Source organism: Pinus tabuliformis, chromosome 7 (genome assembly GCF_031772625.1).
Source record: "Pinus tabuliformis cultivar Carrire ecotype Pingquan chromosome 7, CPIR1, whole genome shotgun sequence".
NCBI lineage: Eukaryota > Viridiplantae > Streptophyta > Pinopsida > Pinales > Pinaceae > Pinus > Pinus tabuliformis.
Window position 1 is genome coordinate 1,326,268,675 of NC_142293.1, and position 26,394 is coordinate 1,326,295,068.

Here is a 26,394-nt window from a genome sequence, read left to right on the forward strand (position 1 = left end):
AATACATTGATTGATGGGCATTACAAGGCAGGCAATGTGCAACAAGCATAGCAGTTACATGAAGAAATGGCGAGAAAATGAATCACACCCAATGTTATTACTTACAATATTCTCATAGATGGCATTTGCAGAACAGGAAATATTGATGCATGCAGTTGCTGGACTTTTTAAGGAAATGTTGGAGAAAGGTTTGGCTCTTGATTGCATCATATACAACACACTAATGCACGGGCATTGTCAGAAAGGTGCAATAGAAGAGGTTCTCTATCTTTACGATGAAATGATACAAAAGGGTTTTGAAGTTGATCTGGTTACATACAAAACAAATTATTACTAACCTCTGTAAATGAGCTAAGATGAGGAAGATGTATCCTATGGATTATAAAAAAGAGGGGCCAATGCAACTTTTGCAGCTCGTTTTCAAAGTAAACAAGAACATAAATCACATACACAGAAAACGCAGGCATCTCCAGACCATGAATTTCAGGCTCAAGTTCGGGCAAACGAAGCATAATTTCAAAAATCAGCGATCTGGGTTTTTAGCAGAATACCCCCAATTGACTCTAACATGAGCAATTTCCAAAAATTGGGATTGTTTTAAGAGATTTCACTAATTCTTTTAAGGACAGTTCTTCAGAAACGTCCAGCAAATTGGGGATGACACTTCCCTGTTGAAATTCGATTTGTATGATGACAAATCTTTGATTTTGGATTAGCAAACAGTCTGAGGGAACTTCACAGTTTATATGCAATGCATTCTGTCAGTGTGTCACCTGATTCTACTGTGTTACAGTCAAAACATTTGTTATTTGGTTCTGCCACTAGGGTCAAGAATCCACGGGACAATCATGAAAGTGGCAAACTGGGAGATATATTTCAGTGACAGGTGTCATGGACATAGTAAAGACAAAAAGTCATGAATTCTCGATGCATTCTTTAAGCTGAGGCATTAAAAGGACTTTTAGGTGTTGTGATTTGTCTTCGGGAAATCATTTCTATAATGGTATTTTCGGTTACGCTTTCTCAGAAATTGATATGTGGAAATGACAAAGACACGATGAGCTTACTCCTTTTCCAAGTATTGGAGACGAAATCCATATGTCAATTTAAAAAAAACGCTATCTTGATGATTGCAACCCAATGCTAGTTTCAAGTTTCAACTTAATGCGCACAGAAATTAAAATATGTTTGTCGAAAGGTTCAATCCTTTTGTCTACATGGTGGTCAGGGTTTCAATAATTTCCTTTCACTTATCTTATAGTGGATCTAATGGCCAAGACAACCGACGACGTGTTGAAGGGGGCTTCTGATAAAAAGGATTTTTGTCTACACGACTTTCATTGTCGCTGCCGTTTTCTTAGGAGAACCGATAACTGACTATAGAGTGAACAGAATATGGAAATACAATATTGGGAAAAAATATCAGCATATCCCAGTCTTGGGCTCGAGGACTCCTGAAGAATAAGCCCATATTTTATGTTTGGTGCAATACAATTCTTGAGATAAACAATATGACCATCAACGTTCATTCATGCTACTATCAATAGTTTAAAAGGAAGGCATTCACTGTAGATGTCTTAAACTATTTCAGAGACTTTTAAAAAAAGAAGAAGGAAGACACAATTTATAACTGTGTAAAAACAATATTGAATTGGCTATTTTAGGAAATAAACAAAGTTTCTGAAATAAATGCATTCAAGGAAATAAAAGATATACGATAGGCAGAAAATCTTTGCCAATTTTTGCATTTGCATAAAATCATAACAACAATGAGCAAGCGTAAACTTTATCGGGTAAGTCCCAAAGAGTACATACAGCTCAGTCATCGAAATTTTCGTTGGAATGGAAAATGCTCCAAAAAACCAGTACCTTGAACCTGCAGAATGTAAATGCAAGCAAAGTGCGATGCTGTTAAATTGGCTCGTGGTGTTCGGTGTGATTCACACGCAATGTGCCGTTGTTATTGTGTAGCCTCCTCCATCAAAACCCCAATCCTAAATTCCATTACCCTCTCCATCCCACGCTGCGCGTTTTGAATTCTGAACGTGTGAAAGTTTTTGCTGCTTGCATGTTTTTCTTCTTAACACCATCGTGCCATGGCCCTTTGAAGAAAGAACGTTATAGACACAGGGTAAATGTGTAAGTTTTTATTCATAACACAAAATGCCATTGTTTTGGTTTTTTTCTTCCGCAAAATTAATTTATTCTCTGTACAGATGGTTGAGGCAAAGGTGCGGGAAAATGATGCAGAGCAGAGTTATCGACACGGAATGGGCAGAATTGAAAAGAATGGAGTGGGTATACTGAGCATGCTGTAGCAAATTGCTCTAGAAGACTTGGGTTTCGTCCCTAATCCACTGGTAAGTTCTCTGTACCTGCATTTTAAGACTTGCACTCATGCTCTGCAAATTCCTCATCTTTAACTCTCCACAGCCTTGCAAATACAGCTGCTTGCTGCGTTGTGGTATTTCCAGGGTTTTCTTCCTGCTTTGGGAGAATTCCAGGGCTTTCAGACAGTTTTTACCGCAGCTTGCCAGCTGAATGAAGTTGAACTTGGATCATCTTCACAACGATCACTCTGAGTTTCCATTAAACGACAAGTCCACTGGGCTCTTAAAATAACTTGCAGTGGTTTATTATATTTCATGAAGTGAATCTCACTCGCTTTCCAAAATCTTTAAAAAGCTTGAGACTTTCGTGTAGAATTCATAAATATGAGAAATAGGGATGCAATATTTCTGGGGAATCAAGCCCCCAAGATTCCTAGGGTTTCCTTTTATTGAATACTAGCACAGACACATAAACCCGGGTCTGATTTGCACCTTGAACCTCGAAGCTGTGAAGCTCAAGGTTGCAACTGTTGAGCTTTACTATTTGATACATTGGCCATTTGTGCAGACTTGTGAAGTGGATATACATATCCTCCATCTTCACAACCTCGAGATGGTAATTAGAGGAAGGTTTAGACGATGGGTTTATGTCCCTATTCTATATTCCCAACGCACTGCCTAATTCAATGAAATGTTACATACAGGCAACACATGCACATACATTGTAGAGTGATGGATCTCACGTGTCTCCACCTAGACTGTAGAATGGGCCTATGCACATACATTGTCGAGTGATGGATCTCACCTGCCTCCGCCTAGACTGTAGAATGTGCCTAGCTTCGTTAGGTGCAATACAAATTATGGCAAAATCAACTAGGATTTTTGATACATGCAATTATTTATCGTCTTGCATATTTTTTTCTTGTTTCATACACCCAGGCACTGTCTAAATTCAACGAAATGTTACACCATAGATGCACATGTACATATATGTCTAAATTCAACTAAATGTTACACCATAGATGCACATGCACATATATGAAAAGTGATGGATCACACCCACCTTCAACCAGACTGTAGAATTCGCCTTGGTTCTTGAGGTGCAATAAAAATTGTCAACATTCAAATGTTACACCACATGTGCACATTCAAATACATGAAAAGTGATGGATCGCACCCACCATCACCCAGTCTTGTTGATTGCATCTGGCTTCATAAAGTGCAATAAATGAAAAGTGATGGATCACACCCACCATCACCCAGTCTTGTTGAATGCATCTGGCTTCATAAAGTGCAATAAAAATTGTTAGAAAATCAACTAGGCTTTTTGCTACATGCCATTATTTATCCTTGTGTATAGTGCTTTTATTTGTTAAATTTCACATACGGGAAGCTGTTGACATTCATGTTGACAAACTTATGTTTCTCTTGTTTCAGAATGCTTCTACTCATGACACTTGTAATATGAAATTTTAAGAATACAAAATTTGAAAGCATGCTGGTGAACAGTCTTATCCTTTTTTAACATTAAATCGATTTGCAAATGTTCTTTCCAATATTGTTCCATCTAGGGCAGTTGCAAGCTGTGCTTAGAGTTGGCCCATTCAAGCGTACACCTTAATGGTTTTCTTAATAACTTCAATTTTGGGTTACATTCTCGTGTTGGAAGCATGTTACGTTTGATGTTAAGGTCGTTTACAATGGATTTTTTTGGCAGATTTGTTTCTTGAGTTTGAACTCTGCCTACAATAATCTTCTATTCTTTTGTATTTGAAAGTTTACAAGCACCTCAAAGATACTGGAAATTAGAATTATTTCGGCTCTTCCATTGGTTTTTTGTTTCGACCTCCCAGGTTAACACTTCTAGCTATCAATGAGCATACATTTCTATAAGCCTTATGTTTGTCAGGGTTGAATTCACTTTGTAAGATTGGTTTCTTTTCCTCAGGTGTCTCCTTCACAGCTATCCGATATTGCTGAAGCCTGAATTATCCTTGATCCTTGTACTTTGGTCTTTACCTTGGTGGTTCTACTCTCTGATTCATCTATCAAAGCATGCATATGCAGTTCATAAAGTTTTAGTTCTAAAGACTGTTGTTCTGTTATGATGCCGATTTTTTAAATCCGTCATGTTTTCTCCAGGATTTTCCTAGGTGGGTTGCTTTTTCTTAAAATGGCAGTTATTCGTTTTAAAAACTAGTCATGGGGCCTTGGATCATTGGTCAGATTGATGGAGTGTTGAGCAATTTACTTTGGTTCGTTCCATTCTAACTGCACTCCGCTCCACCCTAAGGCAATGCTGGAAATGGACAATGACGGGGTGCAAGTCCCAGGCAAATCTGGCTGAGTAAATATCCCTCATACATGGAATCTAAGTTGGAAATCCCTTGTTATGAGTTGTCGTCCCAATGGACGTGTTTCTGGAAGCTTTTGCAGCAAAAATATAATTCTATATTTGCCATTTAGTAAAGTAGCCATCATTCCGTTTCTGTCATTTAATAAATAGTTATTCATTCTTTCTTTGTCACTTAATAAGGTAGCTATTCTATCTTTTTTTTTACAAGCACAAGGTACATTTTTCTGTCTGGTCTTCTAGACAAGAAGGTTAGCTCCTCTGGTGCAACACTCATGCTTAAAATTTTAAATTACACTGTAAATGATCATAGGCAGCCATTTGTGTCAAATGCCATTGTTAGGCGGAAATGTAAAATCTTTGCTTAATAGTGAAATGCAGTTATTTTTTTTCGTAATTTTTTTTGTGCAACACTTGTGCTTAAATTACTGTAAATGATCATAGGCTGCCATTTGTGTCAAATGCCATGGTTAGGCAGAAATGTAAAATCTTTGCTCAATAGTGAAATGCAGTTATCTTTTTTCGTAATTTTTTTTGAATTGATGCATGCTCATTCTGTACAAAAGAGTAATTGGAACTTTGCCATAGCTCTTGCTTTCAATGCTGTAATGTCAATGCTTGGCTTTTTATTTTCTGATGCTGATGCCAGCATGAGAGGGTGCCTCTGCTTCAGCCTTTGGGAGTATACACAAAAGAATAGTTTACCACTTCCTATCTATGCCCGCCAACTTATATATGTACTGTTGAAGTCGTACAGGGGGTGCTGCAAGCACTAAAAAGGAAGCAGAGACGAAGGCTGCCCAAGTAGCATTACGTGCACTTGAAGCACAGGCTTGTGGGTTGCTACATATTTTGTATGTGAATTGTTTTTTCTTGCTCGTTGTTTTGATGATAATGTTGTTAGTTATTTTATTGGGATACTAATTCATTAGGAGTCATATTGCAGATGATTCTGTCTCTTAAGGCACCGTGCCAAACATTTCTCCCTCTCATGATGTTGGCTATTGCTTCAGCCTCTCTAGTTGAAGCCCCTCCAAGAAAAGGAAGGAACAGGAGTGCAAAAAGTCTTGGTGGGACAGGAGAATGAGATTTCTAAAACAAAACAGAAACCAGTAAATCTATGGAAAGATGAAATGGTCAGGGAATGCCAACTGTTGCCAAAGATTTTTCCCTCTCAAGATGTTGGCTATTGCTTCAGCCTCTCTAGTTGAAGCCCCTCCAAGAAAAGGAAGGAACAGGAGTGCAAACATTTCTTGGAAGGAACAGGAGTGCAAACAGTCTTGGTGGGACAGGAGAATGAGATTTCTAAAACAAAACAGAAGCCAGTAAATCTATGCAAGATGAACTGGTCAGGGAATGCCAACTGTTGGGGATCCACAGTCAGTATCTGTAAAAGAATCAGAGAAACATTCCCAGAGTCAGGAGTACAAACAGTTTTCAAAGAGAATGAAATTTCTAAAACAAAAACAGAAGTCAGGAGTACATTCCCAGAGCCAGGAGTACGAACAGTTTTCGAAGAGAATGAAATTTCTAAAACAAAACAGAAGCCAGTAATTCTATGCAAGAAATGCTAAAAGAATCAGAGAAACATTCCCATAGTCAGGAGTACAAACACAATGAAATTTCTAAAACAAAACGGAAGGCAGTAATTCTATGCAAGAAATGCTAAAAGAATCAGAGAAACATTCCCAGAGTCAAGAGTACAAACAGTTTTCAAAGAGAATGAAATTTTTAAAAGAATCGGAGAAACATTCCCGGAGTCAGGAGTACAAACAGTTTTTTTCAAAGAGAATGAAATTTCTAAGAAAACAGAAGCCAGTAATTCTAAGAGAATGAAATTTCTAAAACAAAACAGAAGCCAGTAATTCTATGCAAGAAATGCTAAAAGAAACGAGAAACATTCCCAGAGTCAGGAGTACAAACACCAGGAGTACGAACAGTTTTCAAAGAGAATGAAATTTCTAAAACAAAACAGAAGCCAGTAATTCTATGCAAAAAATGCTAAAAGAATCAGAGAAACATTCCCAGAGTCAGGAGTACAAACATTTTTCAAAAAGAAAAGAATGAAATTTCTAAAACAAAACAAAAGCCAGTAATTATATGCAAGATGAAAATGGTCAGGGAATGCCAACTGTTGGGATCCACAGTCAGCACCTGTAGAAACATTCCCAGAGTCAATGCCAACTGCCAACTGTGGGGGATCCACAGTCAGCACCTGTAAAAGAATCAGAGAAACATTCCCAGAATCTTCTCAGATGCAGCAAAACCTAGTAAAGGTGGATGGTGAAGTTGTACTTCAAGTGCGAGAAGAAGGTTCTGAGAAGCCTTCCCATCAGGAAGAATATTATCCAAGTGCGAGAAGAAGGTTCTGAGAAGCCTTCCCATCAGGAAGAATATTATCCACTGCTGAGACTCATTTGATTCCTCTTTGCACCGGCTAATGATTTAACTAACGTATATTATCCACTGCTGAGACTCATTTGATTCCTCTTTGCACCGGCTAATGATTTATCGAACGTTGTATCACCAGATTGTTGCAAAAAGCATTTGATTCCTCTTTGCACCAGCTAATGATTTATCTAACGTTGTATCACCAGATTGTTGCAAAAAGCAGTTGGACCGCTCGTCTTTCATTCCGCGGACTTCTATCTTATATTGTTTAGGGCTTCCAGACCTTGCCAAATTGAGGGTTGCATATGTTGCCCTCGGCCTCCATTTTTGGAAATTAGTATGTATTTTTTGTTACAGAATTTCAAGTTGCTTGGTAGCAATACACAGCTATTCAAATACTCAAGGGTTTAATAATTCATTTTATTATTTGATAATTCATTTTTGGCATATACTAGTACTCACAAATAGTCAGGGTTTAATGGCTAAAAATATTTATTTCCTATTAAAAGGCTAGAGACTCAAATCCCATTCCAGTATTTATTTTCTCTTAAAAGGTCCAATATTTATTTCCTCTTTTAAAAGTTACAGAGTTAAATCTAAAAGGTTACAGATTCAAATCCCATTCCAATATTTATTTCCTCCTAAAGTTACAGATTTATATCCAAGGGGTATGTCATGTATATTATTGTAGACTTTAATAATCAAATCAATATTAAATTAGTGCGGGGAAGAGATATAAACTTTAATAATTAAATCACAGTGCGGAAGAGGTTTCTTGTTGCACAAATAAGGGGTTTCATATATTAATTTGGAGGTTTCATATATCAATTTCGTATTTATGCAAATATTCAATGGTTTTATATTACAATTTGGGGGTTTCTTATATCAATTTGGTGTTTATACAAATATTCGATGGTTTTATATTACAACTTGAGTTAGCCAATATTACAACTTGAGTTAACCAATGTGGTCTAATTTTTTTTCTTTCTGGTTTTAACTCATTTCCCAATTTTGAAATCAACTAAATCGATTACCAATTCAATTTTAATAACATTGACTAATATAAGTATCAATAATACCAATTGTAACTCTCAACACTAGAATACACTAACCAAAAAACAAATGTCCAAAAAACTAAAATACACTAACCAAAAAACAAATGTCCAATTTCAAAATGTCCAAAAAAAAACCAAGATACACTAACCAAAAAACAAATGTCCAATTTCTTTTATATGCTCTCTGTAACTCAATATTCCAATATATATTGGAATACACTAATCAAAATATAATAAAATTTAGAATTGTAGATAATACCAACTGTAACTCAACACCTTGAGAGTTGAATACACTAACCAAAAAACAAATGTCCAATTTCTTTTGTATGCTCTTAACGACTCAATATTTCAATATACATTGGAATACACTAACCAAAATATAATAAAATTTTAGATGCATAAACAAATTTCCATTTTTTTTAATCAACACTAAAATATAGTCAGTTAGATGCAGAAGCAAATGTCTAGATGTATATAAATATATATGTTTATGTTTTTTTATTTAAATGGTTGATTTTTATTTTTTATTTTTTATTTTTTTTTATTTAATTTCCACAAATTAACCAGTTAGATAGTCAATTCAATTCTGATAACAATTATTAATATCAACATCAATAATAATACTGACTCGAACTCAACATACCTAAATACACACTATATTACACTCACCAAAATATAACATAATTTTAGATGAAAAACAAATATCCATATACACTGCATTACAGTCACCAGAATATAACATAATTTTAAATGAAAAACAAATATCCAATTTTAAATGAAAAAAAACATATCCAATTTATTTTATATGATTTATAGATAACATTAAAATATAAAGCCACTTAATATTGAAGGTTGATCTGATTTTTAAATATAAAAATAAATATGCATACATGGTATTTTGTTATTTATTCATGTGCAAGTATAAATAATTTTAAATATCGTTGATTTGAATACTGCCCTACACCTCACTAATAATAATCAACCAAGACCGTATAAGACCGTATTTTTATAAATACATTGTATATTGGATGAAAATTAAATAAGGATTTGCATGCTATTTACCAGAATGTATATGTAAATTGGGTTAAAATTTAATAAGGATTTGCATGTTATCTATGAAACCTTAAATAACTATTTGATAATCACCAAGATAGCATCTGAATACATTGTAAATTTAATAAGATTTTACATACTATTTACCAGAATTTATAAATACATTGTAAATTAGATTAAAATTTAACAAGGATTTGCATGCTATTTACCAGAATTTATTAGTCAAGGTATGGAACCTTGAACGACTATTTGATACGACCATTTGCCATGACATGGGTATGCCAATGAATCGGAGCAGTGATCAGTGGGCTGCCCTGTTTGTTTGTTCTTTACAGCTGCCTTTTGTGGGCGGAAAAATATAAATAAATTAATAATTGATAATAGTTTGGTTCAGATACGAAAGTGAGGGAGTGAATCTTGGAAGCATGATGCAGATATGTAAGTTATTTTGAGACTTTTTTATCACTAAGCTAATGCTAAGCTAATGAATTTGAGATGTTTCCCAAACTGTTTTGTATGTGTTTGAATTGAATTGGTTAATAATATATATATTTTTGGAATATATTGATTTTGAAAAATGATAAATATTAACTAGGTTAATGATTGGTTTATTGTCTTTTATTTTATTGGTTGGATGTTACAATATTCTTATTCAATTCATAAGATAGAAAAACAATAAAATCATAATTATCATAGTGCATATTATTTAATATTTTTCTAGAAAAATATCTAATATGAAGGAAGACTATCCCAATCCACTTGTGGAAGACAAAAAAATGTGTCATATTTGAATGTGTTTCCCCAACACCATAGGGACCTACATTCTCTAAGAGACTCTATCAAAGAAACCCCAAACTATACTTTAATCAATATTTAAGGAGCCCAACCATTTGGGAATTTTTACCCTCATATGACCACTAACTCCCTTAATAAACACTTTGATTCTTTGGAATACCTAGACAACATATGACACTCTACCTTAAAACAATGCTTCATTCCTAGCTAAGCATAGGCCACAATTGAGAATCAGCGAAAAATCCCTCAAGTTTTTAACTTATGTGTCTCTCCACTGAGAACTCAAAGATCAAATAAATCCTAACATTCTCATACCCATAATTCACTAATCAATGTTTTAATTGTAGACCGTATTTTCATAATGATGTGTTAAGCAATAAAGAGATAAGAAATACATTCACCTTTTTCCCCAATAGAGGAAACTTAGAATAGGGCCATTTTGAGCTTTCTTTTGGAGTACTTTCACTAGATACCCTTTATGAAATGAAGAAAAAATCTTGGAAGCTTTTATATATATATATATATATATATATATATAATTTAACATTTTTAATATAACCTGCTAAAATATATAGAAAATAAAAACTATATTCCCAGATTTACCATTTAAAAATTAAAAGTTAATTATAGATTGAGGTACAACTTAGTATTATTGCACTAAGTTGGGCATGTTGACATTAGCAAATGACATTAAGTGGAAGTGGATGTTGCTTTTTATTATGGGAAAAATGAGTAGATCATGGCAAAATTTACATGGCCATTAAAATCCACTAAAAAGAATTGAGTTTATCCACTTTATTAACACAGTAATGATAAAAAGGGATGGCTAGAGGGGTGGAGGCGGAGAGGTAATTTATGGTCGTGGAGAAATCAAATTTTTAGAGTATTCATGGGGTTTGGGGAAGATTACAAATAATTAGATAAAAGCCCATGATTTACTCTAAGACATTCTTCTTGCGAAAGAATTTCAAGGCTCTTCTCTCATTGTGTTGAGTGACTCCCTTTTAATAATTCAGTGTTTGGTTAAAGGATTTTCCTCTAGAGAAATGTTTTGGATAATCTCCTAAATCGGATTAAGAAGGTATCAAAGATGAGTTTCAAGGGTGCATTTTGAGGTATAATAACTAGGAAACACATCAATGTGCCAACAAATGTTGCAATTTGAAGTTTGGAGAGTTGATGGTTAATGGTTAATTAGGACCATCCTCCATCTCATAGTGGATTAAGCATGAATCCTATGCTCAAATATATAAAAAAATTGGGGTGGGGACGGGGAAGGACTTGCTAGTCAAAGTGGATTCTTCTTTTCAGAGTGTTGAACTTGAGGAAATGTTTGCACCTTGATGCAGGAGCATGAGGCTTGAAGGCAAAAGGCTTCGAACTTATTCCTAAAATCCAAAAAAAAGTTACAAGCAAAGGAGTGGGATCCTTTAGCTGTCAATTTACAAGCTTTCTAGATAGGATTTGAGCTAGGATTTAGGGATTGAATGGCTTTGTAAATAATTCATGTAGTTTTGATTTAGTTGAGATTTTCGAGGAGAATATCGACTAGATTTGGTATTGTTCAAGAATAGGCTAAATCGATCTAGTGTTTAAGGATCTGATAGTTAGGATGGAACAATATTTATGTAAGTTATGAATGATTGTAAAAGGATTTTGACTGATTCGGCTTGTTTGCCCATATATGATTAAGTTGCTGGAAACATAACTCTGTGTATTTTTGTGTGTAATTAGTCAATCCTGGAGGTGTTGCATCCCTCCGTAGTATCTCTGTGTATCATTGATTTTTCCAGAATTTAAAGTTCCGTGTGATTGCATTTAATCTCTTTTTGCCATGTATTAGTAATTGTAGGGTTAGAAGTGTATGAATTCTTGATCCAAGGCTGAAGTCCCGCACTCATTCCTAACTGTTGATTCCGTTTTCAATGTATTGTGCCACAGTCAACAATGGGAGTTGGCCTGGTTTTGACCTTTGTGTTAATCGAGGTCTTGCGAGTCGTAGATCTAAAGGCCTCTGTCATCGGGTGTTAATCTCAAGTCCAGACCCGGAATTTTATAAAATGAGGTTTATAGACCTATCAACTCTGTGAGGTGGTATTGTCGCATAGATCTCCATGCGATATCACAGTGACTGTCGGATCACTGTTGACTGTCGACTGTTGGATCGCTGGTGAATATCGCATTGCAAGGTTCAAAAGTGAATAACCCTGGCCCGACGGTGTTACGAAATGCGACGTGCGATACGAGGAGCGCTGATAAATATCACATCACACCGTTCATAAGTAAATGAACCCTTCCCGGTGAGCTTGTGATTGCGATATGCGATGTTTAGAGGATTTGTAAGCACTTGTCGATTGCGGCTAAATTTAGTAGTTCTTCTAATTTAGCAGAATAGATAACTTTGGAGGTACATGACTGAGACTCCGTAGGAAATCCAAGAAGAAATTCTGCCTGAACTGGAAGAAATAGTTTCCGAATTTGAACGCTTGTCTCTTACGCCTGCACCCCGGCCACCACACCTCAAGGGATTTGATTCCTATTGACATATGATAGATCCATAGTTAAATGGATCTAGGGTAGTTCTAGTTAGTAACAACAATGTCACATTTTTAAATTATTATTATTATTATTATGTATATGTTTGATATGAACTTCATGCTTTCAAATTTACATGACTGAGAATACAAATAATAAAATGTAGCTATATTTAATGGTCAACAAAACGAAATAATTAATATACTAAATAGTAAATAATTAACATGTAAATTAAGCATAATTATTATGAAAAACTAGCTACTAAAAAATTAAATATAAATAACTAAAATTTATATAATATGCATAACAAAATAGTTATATTTAAATCGCAAAATAATTCAATCTTAAAATTTATTGGCAACTATACTTATATTTGAATTGCCAAATAATTCAATCTTAAAATTTATTTGCAATTATGTAAAAATATAGTCATACTTTCCCTTGCATTACTTTATATATATATATATATATAAACCTTTTCGTATTTACAAAACAATATAATTTATATATAATTATGACTTTTTGTATTTACAAAACAATATCATCTATTGGACGTAAAAAAAAATAACCACATAGAATTGATAAAAAAAATATAAACCAAAACATTTAGACTATAATGTATATATTTACTTAATAATATAAATAATATATATTAATCATTTATAACAAAATTAATTAATATACACATTAAAATTGTTTAAATTTACAAAGAATGCAATAACTTTCTTAACAAAATATTCAAATTTTATTAATTAATTAGGTTCATAATAACTTTTAAAACTATTTAGTTTATGTCTAGAGGAAGAAAAAAATATACATCAATAGCAATATAAATGTATTTTAATCATGAACCTACTAAACCTCGAAATAGATTAAATCACAATGTAATTAAAATATTATTAATTAAAAAAAATTATCAATATTTTTCTTTCCAACATCAATATTTGAATGTTTATTTATTTATGTTTACTTATTAATTTTGGACAATGGGATTGAAATTCAATATTTCAATAATATTTTTACAATATAAACGCATAAATTGGTTTGGAGTTATGGAGTGGTTGTTGGGATTTGTTGAGATTCACAAAGTTTGTTTGGGATTTCAATATGAATATATTACTTAAATTGTTGCAGCATTTCAAGTTAAACTAAACCATTAATACGTTTCTTTATAATGTTGCAGTGTCTCATATTACCGATTACCCTGTGTGACAGGGCTGCTTGTCATATATTTGAAGCATCCATGTCTAATCTAAAAGATGAATCGCCATGAAAATAAACTTTGGAGAATCATCCAAAATATTTAAATGTATCGTATAAATATTAAATAATTAAAAAGGCTACCTTAGAGTTTTACCCTTATATATTGTAGTAGTGCAAGAAGCATCTGGTTGAGATTAAAATCAATAATGTATCTTTCCTAGCTTTGACATAGAGAAAGGGAACCCAAGGCAAAAGTCTATGATTTGGTAATTTTGGGACCTATCATTATTAGTTTTAGATATCATAATTTATTGTTATATTTTTTGGAAATTGGTTCACAAACTATAAATTTTGTTGTTAATCTCATTGACCCTTCACTTCTTGACTTTGTTTCAATCAAAGAACTAATTTTATTGGATGGTTAATATTATTTCGCTGATTTACAATCACGTCAAATTAGTATATTCTCCCTTTTATCATAACACTATTCTATTCTAATTTAGGGAGGGGATGAGGTAAAAACTTCAACCTATGCTTTTAGTTTGGGTATTCTCTAATTTAGGGAGTGGATGAGGTAAAAACTTTAACTTATGCTTTTAGTTTGGGTTTCTCTAATTTAGGGAGTGGATGAGGTAAAAGCTTCAATTTATGTTTTTAGTTTGGGTATTTAATTATTGGTTTCTCAATAAGATTACGTCTTTTTGATGATTCTATTGTTTCTTTTAGAGCTTCATCATGCCAAACATGGTTATCAGTGGGTCATTAGAAAGCCTCAAATTTTTGTGGATGTTGTTTTTTAGTAAATTCACGATAAGCAACGTTCTTTCATGTTTCAATGTATGATGGCTTCTGCCACTATTCCGATTTTGGCAATTTTACATCAATGTTTTATGATAAGTTTTTAATTATGTTCACATTGCATTAATGGAAAGCCCTTCAATTACAATGATAATATCTTTTAATTTCTTATAATATCACCTCCTTTTTATTTACAAGAGTATTGCATTTTTGTTGGGATCTCTTTGTTGGCGCTGGGGATAGTCCAACTCGAGTTAACACGTAGAAATTTTGACTAACAAAACCCCCTAGACACCGTCACTTTAGGCATCACTTGTATAATAGACGAAGTCTCATCCGAGGCACCTATGGGGATTGCAAGAACCAAAATTTTGTAGTGATGAAGGGAATTAGAATCTGTGCGCAAATTATCTCCTTCGACATTCTACAATATCTAACTAAATCCAATTGTAAACATTCATAAAATATGTGGCATACATTAAAACGTTAGCAAATTTTAAAAGGGTGTACTTCGTCTTCATACATGGTGCAATATCAGCAATCCAAACATTCATCTCACTGTGACTACTCACAATTCTACTACAGTAAGCTATTAGTAAATATAACTAAATGCATTATGTAACCAACACATAAGGCACACAAATTTTGGAAAAACCAACCATCAACCATCTTTTATTGATATTCAGAACACACTGAGCACAATATTAAAGTGTTACCATTCTAACCCCAATTCAACTCACCAACCTAATCAAAACAAAATTATAACATTACAACAATCACTAACAAACTAACCAATGAACCAAACAACCAACTATCCAAACCAAATCCTCTCAACATCCATCTATTTATAGATGATTATGTGGTTCCAAGCTGACCTCATTACCATGGAAAATATTTACCATGGGTTGGTAAAGTACAATTGATATTCTTGACTCGATCAAAACAAGTCCAAAATATTAAGTTAAACTTAACCACTTTAGCTCGATTGCTTCATGCGCCAATCCTTTCTACACATTCTTTCATTTTGTGACACTTTTGCATGCTGATCTTTACTAGCATAGGCGTTCCAAAATTTTAATTTAATTATCAATAATTACTAGCACAACCTTGTAAATTAGATTAAATGGCTAGTAAATATCGATAGTCATCAATCTATATTAAACATCAAAACACTTATCTCATAATATATCTCTTGTTGTTAAAAAACAAAGAAAAAAAAACATAAAACTAAATAAATTATAACTTTATTTTAAATTATCATTAGTATTATTATTAATTATAAAAGAATTAATATATGAGTCAAACATATATACATTTGAAAAAACATGGAGCAAAATTCTTATCCATGAAGATTTACCCCACTTTACCATGAAGATTCTTAATCTCTAAATAGATTTTGTTACAATACTATGAGCCAATATCATGACTTATAAATACCACACACCCAATAAGGTTTCCAAGTTTTTATTTTAATTATCAATAATTATTAGGTGGATGATAGAGATTTAATCTCCATAGAATATTCTAAAATATTTATAGTATTATACACAAATCAAAGGTTGAGATTTATCTCCAAAGTAACATATTAACTCCTTTCACCCCCACCCTCATTTTTGTTTTCCATATTAAATGCCCTCAACTTCCTCATGAGGGTGTGAGTGGAAGGAGTTAATACGCAAAACATATATTAGGGGGGCAGGGGTGTGGGAAGGAAGTTAATATATATATATGTGTGTGTGTGTGTGTGCGCGCGCGCGCGTGCGCGCGCACGCGCGTGCGTTTTTTATATTAACTCCACCCCTTATATATGTTTTGCATATTAACTCACCCCATCCCCACTTAATATATGCTTCACATACTAACTCCCCCTCCCTCCTCATGAGGTTGCTTGTGGAGGAAGTTAATATGCAACACATATATTATGTTTTGCATATTAACCCCCCTCACCACTACAAGAAAAAAGGACATTGGTGACGGTCAAAAGAGCCTTTGTCACCAAAAACTGAATGTCACCAAAAGTATAGGTGTTGTGGTGACATTCAAGGTCCATCACCAATAATGATTTATAATGACGGATAGTGACCGTCACCATTTCATATGAGCAATGATGACGAACCTTAGCCTCTGTCACCAAAAAACTGAACGTCACCAAAGATGGCGTCATGAAAACTATAAGTGTTGTGGTGACATTCAAGGTCTGTCATGAATAATGATTTTAATGACGGATAGTGACCATCACTATTTCATATTAACAACGATTTCTTGTGATGGACCTTTCATAGCCGTCACCATTGATGCATATATATGGTGATGTTCGTTGACCGTCACCATTTCATATTTTGGTGAGGGTTGAAAAATGTCACCATAAGCTCAATGGTGACGGTCAAAAGAGCTTTTGTCACTAAAAGTATAGGAGTTGTGGTGACGTTCAAGGTCCGTCACGAATAATGATTATAATGACAAATAGTGACCGTCACCATTTCATATGAACAACAAAAATTTATAGTAATGGACCTTTCATGGTCATCATTATTGATGCATATATATGGTGGCATTGGTTGGCCGTCACCATTTCATATTTTGGTGAGGGTCAAAATCGTCACCATAAGCTCATTGGTGATGGTTAAAAAAGAATTCGACGCCAAAAATTTATCGTCACTATTCTATATAAATATCAAGGCACGATGGAATAGAACCACCAACCTCCTGCTTGTAAAGAAGGTGCTCTTCCATTGAGCTAGCACCCTTTAAAAAATTAGACTTAAAAAAATTAGACCTTGAAAATTTATAAACTGTAAATTCTACAACTTTCAATAAATTATAGAAATTTGTAAAATCTTGGCAAACTTTTTACTAAACAAGAGTCACATGATTGCAATGTCACTTCTTTTGTGGCTTGTGGCTCTTGTGAACACATAGAATATCACAAATTATTATCATGTTAAATCTTTTAATTATTTCAAACTTATCACATCGTTTAGTGTTGGGAATGAGATCCTCCAAGGACAGTTTTGGGGCTAAAAGCCCATGTTTTGGGTCGAATTTTGTAATAAACTTGTAAAGAATCTGCATTTTGTGGTGACGGAACGCGAAGGTGTCATGAGTCATAAAGGGTTGTCCGCCCTTAGTTTTGTAAAGTAAATTCGGCTATAAAAGATCTATCCATGGTCCACGGACCATGGGATTGTATAAAAAGAGCTAAGTAAGTAAGCTTTAGGTAGTTGAGATAAGTCTTAGAGAGTCATAGCTCTAAAGTAAGAAATCTAAGTTTCGGGTCGTAGCGTAGGTAGAGGCTCCACAACTGAGTACGGAGAGGCCTAGGGTGGAAGTCCACAGCTGAGTGCGCGAACCCCTGCAGTTGTGTGCGCATGATGGATAGAGTCTGTAATCACTTGAAAGATATCAATAAAGAGAAGTATTCTGCAAATTTTGCGTCTTTGTTTCTATTAATGAATCTTGACATGTTATGTATGAATTTTTTTATAATGCTTATATGATGCGCGAATGTATGTAATTACGTTGGTTAAGTGAACGCAAGTAAGGACATCTGTTTACGCGGTGCTAACTATGATTGTTTAATACGATAAGTAAGACACTTAGACTAGTTTGGGAATCTGCACAGTACGCTGCCATAGTAGTGAAAAAGTACCTGAGCCGTAGGTTAGGGCTACTTGAAGGTCAATCATACCCTTTCGAGGAGGTATTGAAGGGCGGAATAAAGGGCTAGTCTGGCAAGCCCTAGAGCTGAGTGACCTGCGCGAAGGGATGAATAGAAGGAATAAACCGACATCACAACCAGCTCAGAGTGCGGAAACTTGGTTCCAGCATCCTCCCATACTACTTCGAGTGAAACTTTGATCTGCGCTCCGCAAGCTGATGCTGAAAGGGCCAGTAGTGTAGGGATTTGTTTGGCTAACTAACGCTAAACCTAGGTTAGGCCCCAACAAGCTAACAAATGGTTCTGTTGCCGGGACCATAATCTGCATCAGAGATGTGTGATGTTGTATCACTAGAATTCAACTAAGAAAGAGATCGGAGATTGGTTGGATAGGAAGATCCACGAATTCGCGACACAGGAGAACAAAAACCTGCGACTAACAAAGGAATAGTGGCTGGACAGGTACCTATATATAGAGATCCACGAGATATTTTTTTGTTCCTTTCCAGTTGAGCTATACGAGTGGATCGCGAAGCAAGCAGATATCCAAGGAAGGTGGAAACTTGACGGTCCTATTGTTTGGACCCGGAAGCTGGTACAGAAATTGGAAGCATCTAAGGATAAGATCGCCCGCGCTGTCGATCATTGGCTCGATCACATCATAGGAGAATTTGTGACTGAATTCGCGGTTGACACCTGAGTCAGCTACAATGAGGCGGAGTGACGCTTTTTCAAAGGTCCGCGAGATAAGTACTTGAAATCTTTGAATACCTGGATTAAAATGCCATTGTACGAAAAATAGGTTATGCAGCTACCTTGATGTTTGGAGCTACGCGAAGTGGAAAAACTTACAGGAATGAAGGAAGAAAGGGTCCTGAATATAGTCCATTTATTTCACCTCCGCAAGGTGATGAAGAGGGAGTAGTGCAGGCTTCTCTGCGAAGTGTTATTCAATTAATATGACAAGGATTCCCGCGATTGCCACCTCCACCCACACCACCTCTAACTTCACTACCATCACTTGCGATGTCACCCATACCACCTCCACCTCCACTGCAGTTCAGTATGGCAAATTCAATGAAGCTGCCTTTGTTCAAAGGCTTGGGAAATGAGGACCCAGACCAATTCTAGTTCGTTATGAAAGTCGTATGGGAAGCTCAGGGCGTTACAGATGATCACATGAAGAAGGCGACATTGGTTAGTGCTCTGCAGGATTGCACGCTAACCTAGTATATCAAGTACTCTAATGATAACCTGAATGCTAGAGTGGCAGACATCCAGACCGGGCTGAACAAAGAATTCAGTGGTGTAACAACCCAAAATAAACATGTAATAAATTAGATTAATCAAGTAATTTATAATCAACATGCAATTATCAACTAATTAACATCAAAGTTCAAAACTATGAGTAGAGATACTTACATGTGATTTCAGTAGAAGTTTTCTAACTGAAACAAGGTTTTGGGGATGACTCTCCACCCAACCGTAGGCTCAGTTGCACAAAATCTTGCTACAATTGGCCACCCCGAGCCCTATATCAACTTACTACTGCCAGGGTATCCTTTGTCTCACAACACTATTCTCCCAAGAGAATGGATGGTGGAATCATGGAATGATGGAATGCCTCTCATCTTCCTCACCATCTATTAAATAGAGCAAACATTAGAAGGGGAACCACATGCACACACTCCATGTGTCAACATGCAACTTTACTGCTTTCTTGTTTTATTCTTTTGTTTTTACTTTTCGATAGTTTTTTTTTTTTTTTTTTTTTTTTTTTTTTCTGATTTTTACTATTTTTCTTGTTTTATTTCTTTTGTTTTTACTTTTTGATAGCTTTACTGATTTTTACTATTTTTTCTGTTTATTCTTATTTATATTTATTTAGAGCATGTAATTAATTTATTATTTATTTATTGTTTATTATTTATTTAATATTTAATATTTAATATTGTTTATTATTTATTATTGTTTATTATTTATTATTTATTATTAAGGGACATTACATACTCCCCCACTTTAAGGAACTTCGTCCCGAAGTTAATATTTTTTTTATTTTTGTTATTTATTATTTTTATTATTTATTATTAAGGGACATTACATTTATTTTGTTATTTATTATTTCATGTAACAATCCCGGCACCCTCTGCTGAACTAGTATAACCAGTAGGCATCGAAAGTTTCACAACACCCGGGAAATCCCAAGGAATCTCTGTCCTTTTTCCCACTTTCGGAATCAGGCATAAGCCTCCTCAGTCTGTATCCTAGTCCAAGGCTGGCCCCAAGGCTCGTGCCTGACTCAGACCTCATCTGCCCCCAAGGCCCCAAGGCAGGCATCTGGTACAGTGCTCAATGTCACCGAGCATCTCGCAAGGTTGGCCCACTCCCTCCACAACTCACTAAGGCGCATAACCCCAAGCATTGAAATCCTTACACCCCTACCAGACTTTGGCATCCCAATACAATACTAGGCACTTAGCCTAGAACATCAGGCACTTGGCCTCCTCAAGATGGTCCCATATCCCTTCAAGAGCTATCCATCAAGAGCTACACAAGACAAAGGAACCACTGGCATATTTAGTGTTGATTGAGTTTGTCCCCAGCCCATATGGTGTTACTTATTCTCCCTCATGCATATGGGCACGCACGAGATCATCAAATAAGCTGGCCCTCTCGACCCATTTGTGGAGTCCTGTGAATCATCATACCTCAACATGCAACCAATGTGTTAGCTATACCATCATAGTGTCATAGAAACTAATCCACATTCCAAGTCTTGCATGTCATTATGAGAACATTCATCATTGTTAGATGCAACATTATGAATAATAACGAACTGCATGCTCATGCATGTCATAAATTTGTATGCAAATATCACATGCTTCACCTCATTAAATACCATCATAAGTTATAACATCAACATATTTACATCAAAGATATATCACGACTTCACATAATAAATGAACCACATGTCAATAATCCTCATATTATAGCATCATAATTCCTATGCCACGTTACGCATATCATATCCATCATGAGTATTCAACATTAAATACCTATCATCACGTAGTAAATGAATATTTCAATATACCTTGACATAACATCATAATACCTATGCATATCATCATCATAATAAGGATACATCATCACTATTGTAACAACTATATAAATATGAACCACATGTGCATCATCACCCTCATACATCATATCATGAAACATCATCAATATGAGAAACATCTCAAATAAAATATACATAATAATGCTCTATAAACATTCTTATCATGATTTATTAGAAAAATCAATTTCATTTTTACAAACATTCAACTATGAATTAAGATTATTCAACATCCATCTAGGATCTATGTTATCTCATTAGTGTTATTAGTGTTATGTTTTCATTAAGATACCAATTACTTTTCAATAATCATTTCCACTTCTTTCAACTAGAAAGTTGACCATTTACACCATAGGTTTAATCATCTAAGTACATCGTTAAATTTCACATGATTCTCATCATCTTGAGTCTTAATTTCTCGTCATATATTCTTCCTTCCCCAAGGAAATTCTGGTGAAATTCATTGCTAAGATGTTACTAGTCATACTAACCAGAGGATCTTGTTTCGCACCTTGTGGATCGTACCTAGTGGCATGCAGAATGAATAGTAACGGGACACATCGACCCACCATGGCATGGATGGCATGGAGCGAGCAACGGAACTGGTCCAACAGAAAACTACTTGCTTTTAGTTAGTGTAGGCAGAGTAGAGTTTATCATTATTTAAATAATCTATCTCAAAATTAAAATCCCTTGGTTTTACATCCATTTACTCTTTGGCTTACTGATTCTAATACTGCTATAGGCAATTGCATATAAACACTAGGTCATCATGATTTAATTTTATATCATGCTTAATTTACTTGCATGAGGGTTTGTTGATCCATGTTGACTTATACATACATCACTTAACAATTATCATTTTCATCCACAAAAAATATTTTCTTATCTCATCAAGTTCCTATCTCAATACCACTTGGTTGCTTTATCGTAAGTTCACCCTTCTTCAAGTTGGACAAGAGATTCTTGCTCATTAAATAGTATATTTATTTTAGATTTTGAAACAGTTGGAAACACTATTACCATCATTGTCCATGAAAAATTTAAATGTGTGGTGTTCTGTTCTATAGGTTGTACGTCAAAGTCTGTGTAGATTCGTATTCAGACCCGTCTGTGACATTTCCAGTTCCACACAGTGAAGGCCTGAGAGCGTTCTAACGGATTCAACCAGCTTTTAACGCTATGGGAAAAAAACTTGATAAGTTTCTCTATGTGAAATCCCACTCATGAAATAATGAGTGCAAATTAGTCAAGTACAACCTCTATTAATTGACTCTCACTTCTTTTGTCAATATGTACACAATCCCTCTCAAGGTATCCTTATAAAATTTCTAGCAACATTCCTTCTATACTTCAACTATTAAACTATGTAGATCATCACTATGACCATTACCAATCATGTTTCTCGGTCCACTCATCAATACCCTTAAAATAACTTTCTTCTTGATAGAACATCCCTTCATTTCCTCCTACCCGATATTCATAGATATATTTTTATTTTTCTCCTAGTCTTAATTTCCTAATATTCCATGTCTACTAGCTTCAAAAATGGAAACTTTTTCACTTCATTCTATTTTATTAAATTGACTTTAATTTCTCACCTCCAGTCATTGTGGTTTCTTTTCCTTCTCTCTTAGAAGCATAGCATTGATACTCTTTGGAAATGTTGTTACTATTCCCCAACTTGGGTAATACCCTATAAATAAATTCATTAAGATGGCTACCAAATGTAATCCGCTTATCATTTCTTGTTTTAAGACATTAACATAATAAAATTGCTTGATCATACATCTTGTTATCCATAATTCATAGTTAGTCACCTATGGAAAACTTTACAATGTAGCTCTCCCATTAGAAGGAAAAACAATAACGGTGCACCCCATTGTGATACACTCGGCCTAATGTATCCCTTGTCCAACATTTCCTTCAACCATAATTTTAACTCAAACAACTCAGGTGTGCTCATCCTGTAAGGTGCTTTTGATGCTAGAGCTAACCCTGGAACCAACTCAATAGAAAAGTCTACCTCCCTGTGAGGTGGCAACTCTGTAATGTCCTCAATAAATACATCATGAAACTGCTACAAAACTGGATACATGTTCAACACATCTTCATGCTTAGCCTCCTTACCCTTATCACTAGAAACGTGTATTGCAAATAGATTGCACCCCTTCCTGCAGCTACGCTTTTCTTGCATAGTTGTCACCATCCTAATGATGTAGCTTTCTTCTTACCCTGTAAAACTCTTGCTTCTCCATTGTCATCGACACACTTAATAGCTTTATCATAGTAGTCTACCTTGGTTCTATGTAGATACAACCAATGCCCAATAACATACTATAAGAACCCAACAGTAATACATTCAAATGTTTTGCGGTAAGAATACCATTTAATTCAAATGCACAAGCTCTTACCCAATGATGAACTCACTTCTTCATACCTGTAGCCAACTACACTAACCAAGAATAGCAATTCATTACCCAAACCAAACTTATCCACCAATTCAGGAATAACATAGCTATAATTTAATCCAAGGTCAATCAAAATAGAAATAACTTGATCACAAAGCTTACTGTCCATCTCGATGATAGATTCTTAATTCTCTGCATGTTTGTTATCCAAGGCCGCATAGATACATGGAATACTCTAACAAACGTCTTCAAAAGTTTGTGCCTCCCGCACATTGTATATCTTAGGCTTACCACTCTTGTACTATAGACAATCCCTCCTGTGATGATCTCTTGCACAAGTCCAACATTTCATAAGCTCCTTATTCTTCTCCTCATATCTGTGTCCCTGTCCTCTATCTAATGCATTGAACCTCTTAAGTGGTGCAACATTCTCCTTGTTACCTGAATCTTGTGCTCTTACTCGCTTCTTGTCCCATTTGTCTTTGTTCTTTGTATTACCTCTCCAATCTGGCTTTGTCTCAGTTTGGAACTTCGATTCTTTATAGCATTGCTTCAGTTTTCAGATAGCCTCCTCCAATGATCTAGGCTCGTCAAACTCAATCCTATATTTGAATGCAACGAGTAACCCACTAACAAATCTCTTAATCTTAGCCTTCTCCTCCTTAAGGTAAGGCACATACCTCAACAGTTCCAAGAATTTACTGGTGTACTCATCATCTATCATGGATCCCATCTGTAGTTCATAGAATTCTTTTTCCTTGTCATCAAAGTATCTCTTTGATAGATAATTTTTCTTGAATAACATCTCAAATTCACTCCAAGTCAGATCTTCCTCATTTATGTCCCTGACAATCTTCACATCTTCCCACCAAATTTCTTCTTTACCTTTAAGACTGAAAATAGCCACTCTAGCTTTCATGTTCTCTGAGTAGTCATACAACCTGAATAAATTATTCATACTAAGTAACCAAGCCTCTACATGCTATGATCTCTTTACCTCTCCATCAAAAGTAGGTGGCTTTTCTCTCTTAAACTCATCTGACAAACATTCCCTATCACTCCTCTTGTAAGGATGCTATCAGTGACGATCATAGACCCTATCTGAATCAGAACTAGAATCATACATGTGTCTATCCTTTCTCCTCCGGAGTGTCCAAAAATCTGCCATCTTGGATTATGTCATCTCTATTTGATCGATGACGACCATGCAATCTGCTGCCAGATGCCCCATTAGTTTTTACCTCCTCCTCATGACTGATCCGAAGTCATTGCAAATATGATAAGCTCTAAAGTATGACTACATTTACCTCAACTAACTTTTCCCGTGACTGGATGCTTCGTTCATTACCTTCCTTACAACTCCTTATCTCTTCCTTTAAGCTTCTTAGTTTCACTACCAAGTCAGAAGAGTTCCCAACACCATACTGCTCTTGGATTCATAGGGAGAGTCTTTGTAGTTAACCATTTGATATTTCTTCCTGCAAGGTATATCATGTCACCTAAACCAATTCACAATAAACCAATGTGCCTTACTATAGCTCGGGGAGGATACCTTGTTTACAAGATCAATAAATCGTGATACATGTATCACATAATCATGATAGCATATAGAAACATAAAACGTAAGCATACGGCCATGCAACCATCATTCTAGCTAGGGTCGAGTCATCAATGCATGACCACAACAACAACACACACCACGACCTCATGCATGACAACTACCATTATTACGTCACTAACACTTGACCACATGCAAACATGAACATGCATCAATGATGCATAACCATCCACACATATGCATAAATACGTATGATCAGGTATGAATTAAAATTTCTTGAAATCAAACTTGCAAGAATGATACATGCAACTAAGCATACAAGAATGTGACCAAGCATACACTCACAGCGATGCATTCCACAAAAACACTTCAAATATCATATAACACATCATTGTAATCATGAACAACATCATGCAAATACCAAAAGCACATGGAATGTAAGGGTGAGAGACACACATGCAACTGACATGTATGCATGACCAACACATAGCCCATCTAGTATGAGGGGTGAACCATGCTTTAATACCTCTGTAACACCCTCCTCCCATATCTACCCAAGCAACTGGCCAGCCAGGGTAAACATGTGATGAGAGGCCACTATGATATGATTTGACCTCCCAAGTCACGTTAAGGAAGTGGAATCGATGGAAACACACCATACAGACATTAATTATCAGCTACAAGACCCTCAGGAACCAATCCAATACTTTAGACAGCTTGCCTTGGGGTCCCATTGAGCTTTTGGACAATTTGAGGCTCAGTCGCTCCCATGCTATAGGCATGAGTGCAACCAACAACTCAAAGTTGCTCTCATAGGCTTTCCTGCCAGCGACCAGAGACCAAAATAGTCAGTGCTATGCCAACGACTCTAGGATTTGAGCCACTTTTTTAGGCCGAGAGCCCAAGTCACTACCAAGAATTTAACCATCTCTTTAGATTAGTATATTAACATGGAAATGACAATACTAAATCAAATACTTGTTTAAGACCTTGAATGGAGCCCTACTAGCCACGACGAGCATTTTTTCAAACATATTGAAAATGTGTGATCTACATGTGTAATTAACAGTTTTGAGCATAGGGGTCTCATATTTAGCTGAGAATCACTAACAACCATTGATGTCTCAACACATCAACTA

General features: G+C 35.2%; 1 long non-coding RNA gene across 3 annotated transcripts; it reads left to right on the plus strand.

Annotated features, from left to right (window-relative positions):
• The first annotated feature begins 2,236 nt into the window (after nucleotides 1-2,236).
• Nucleotides 2,237-7,500, plus strand: LOC149252470 (uncharacterized). Of its 3 annotated transcripts, none has more exons than XR_016266051.1 (3): nucleotides 2,237-2,360; nucleotides 5,441-5,537; nucleotides 5,630-7,500. It is a non-coding gene; the product is annotated as an uncharacterized LOC149252470 (long non-coding RNA). The 3 variants fall into 3 exon arrangements; XR_016266050.1 differs by lacking the exon at nucleotides 2,237-2,360 and having other exon boundaries at nucleotides 5,028-5,537; nucleotides 5,630-6,996; nucleotides 7,049-7,500; XR_016266049.1 differs by lacking the exon at nucleotides 2,237-2,360 and having other exon boundaries at nucleotides 5,019-5,537.
• The last annotated feature ends 18,894 nt before the right edge of the window (nucleotides 7,501-26,394 follow it).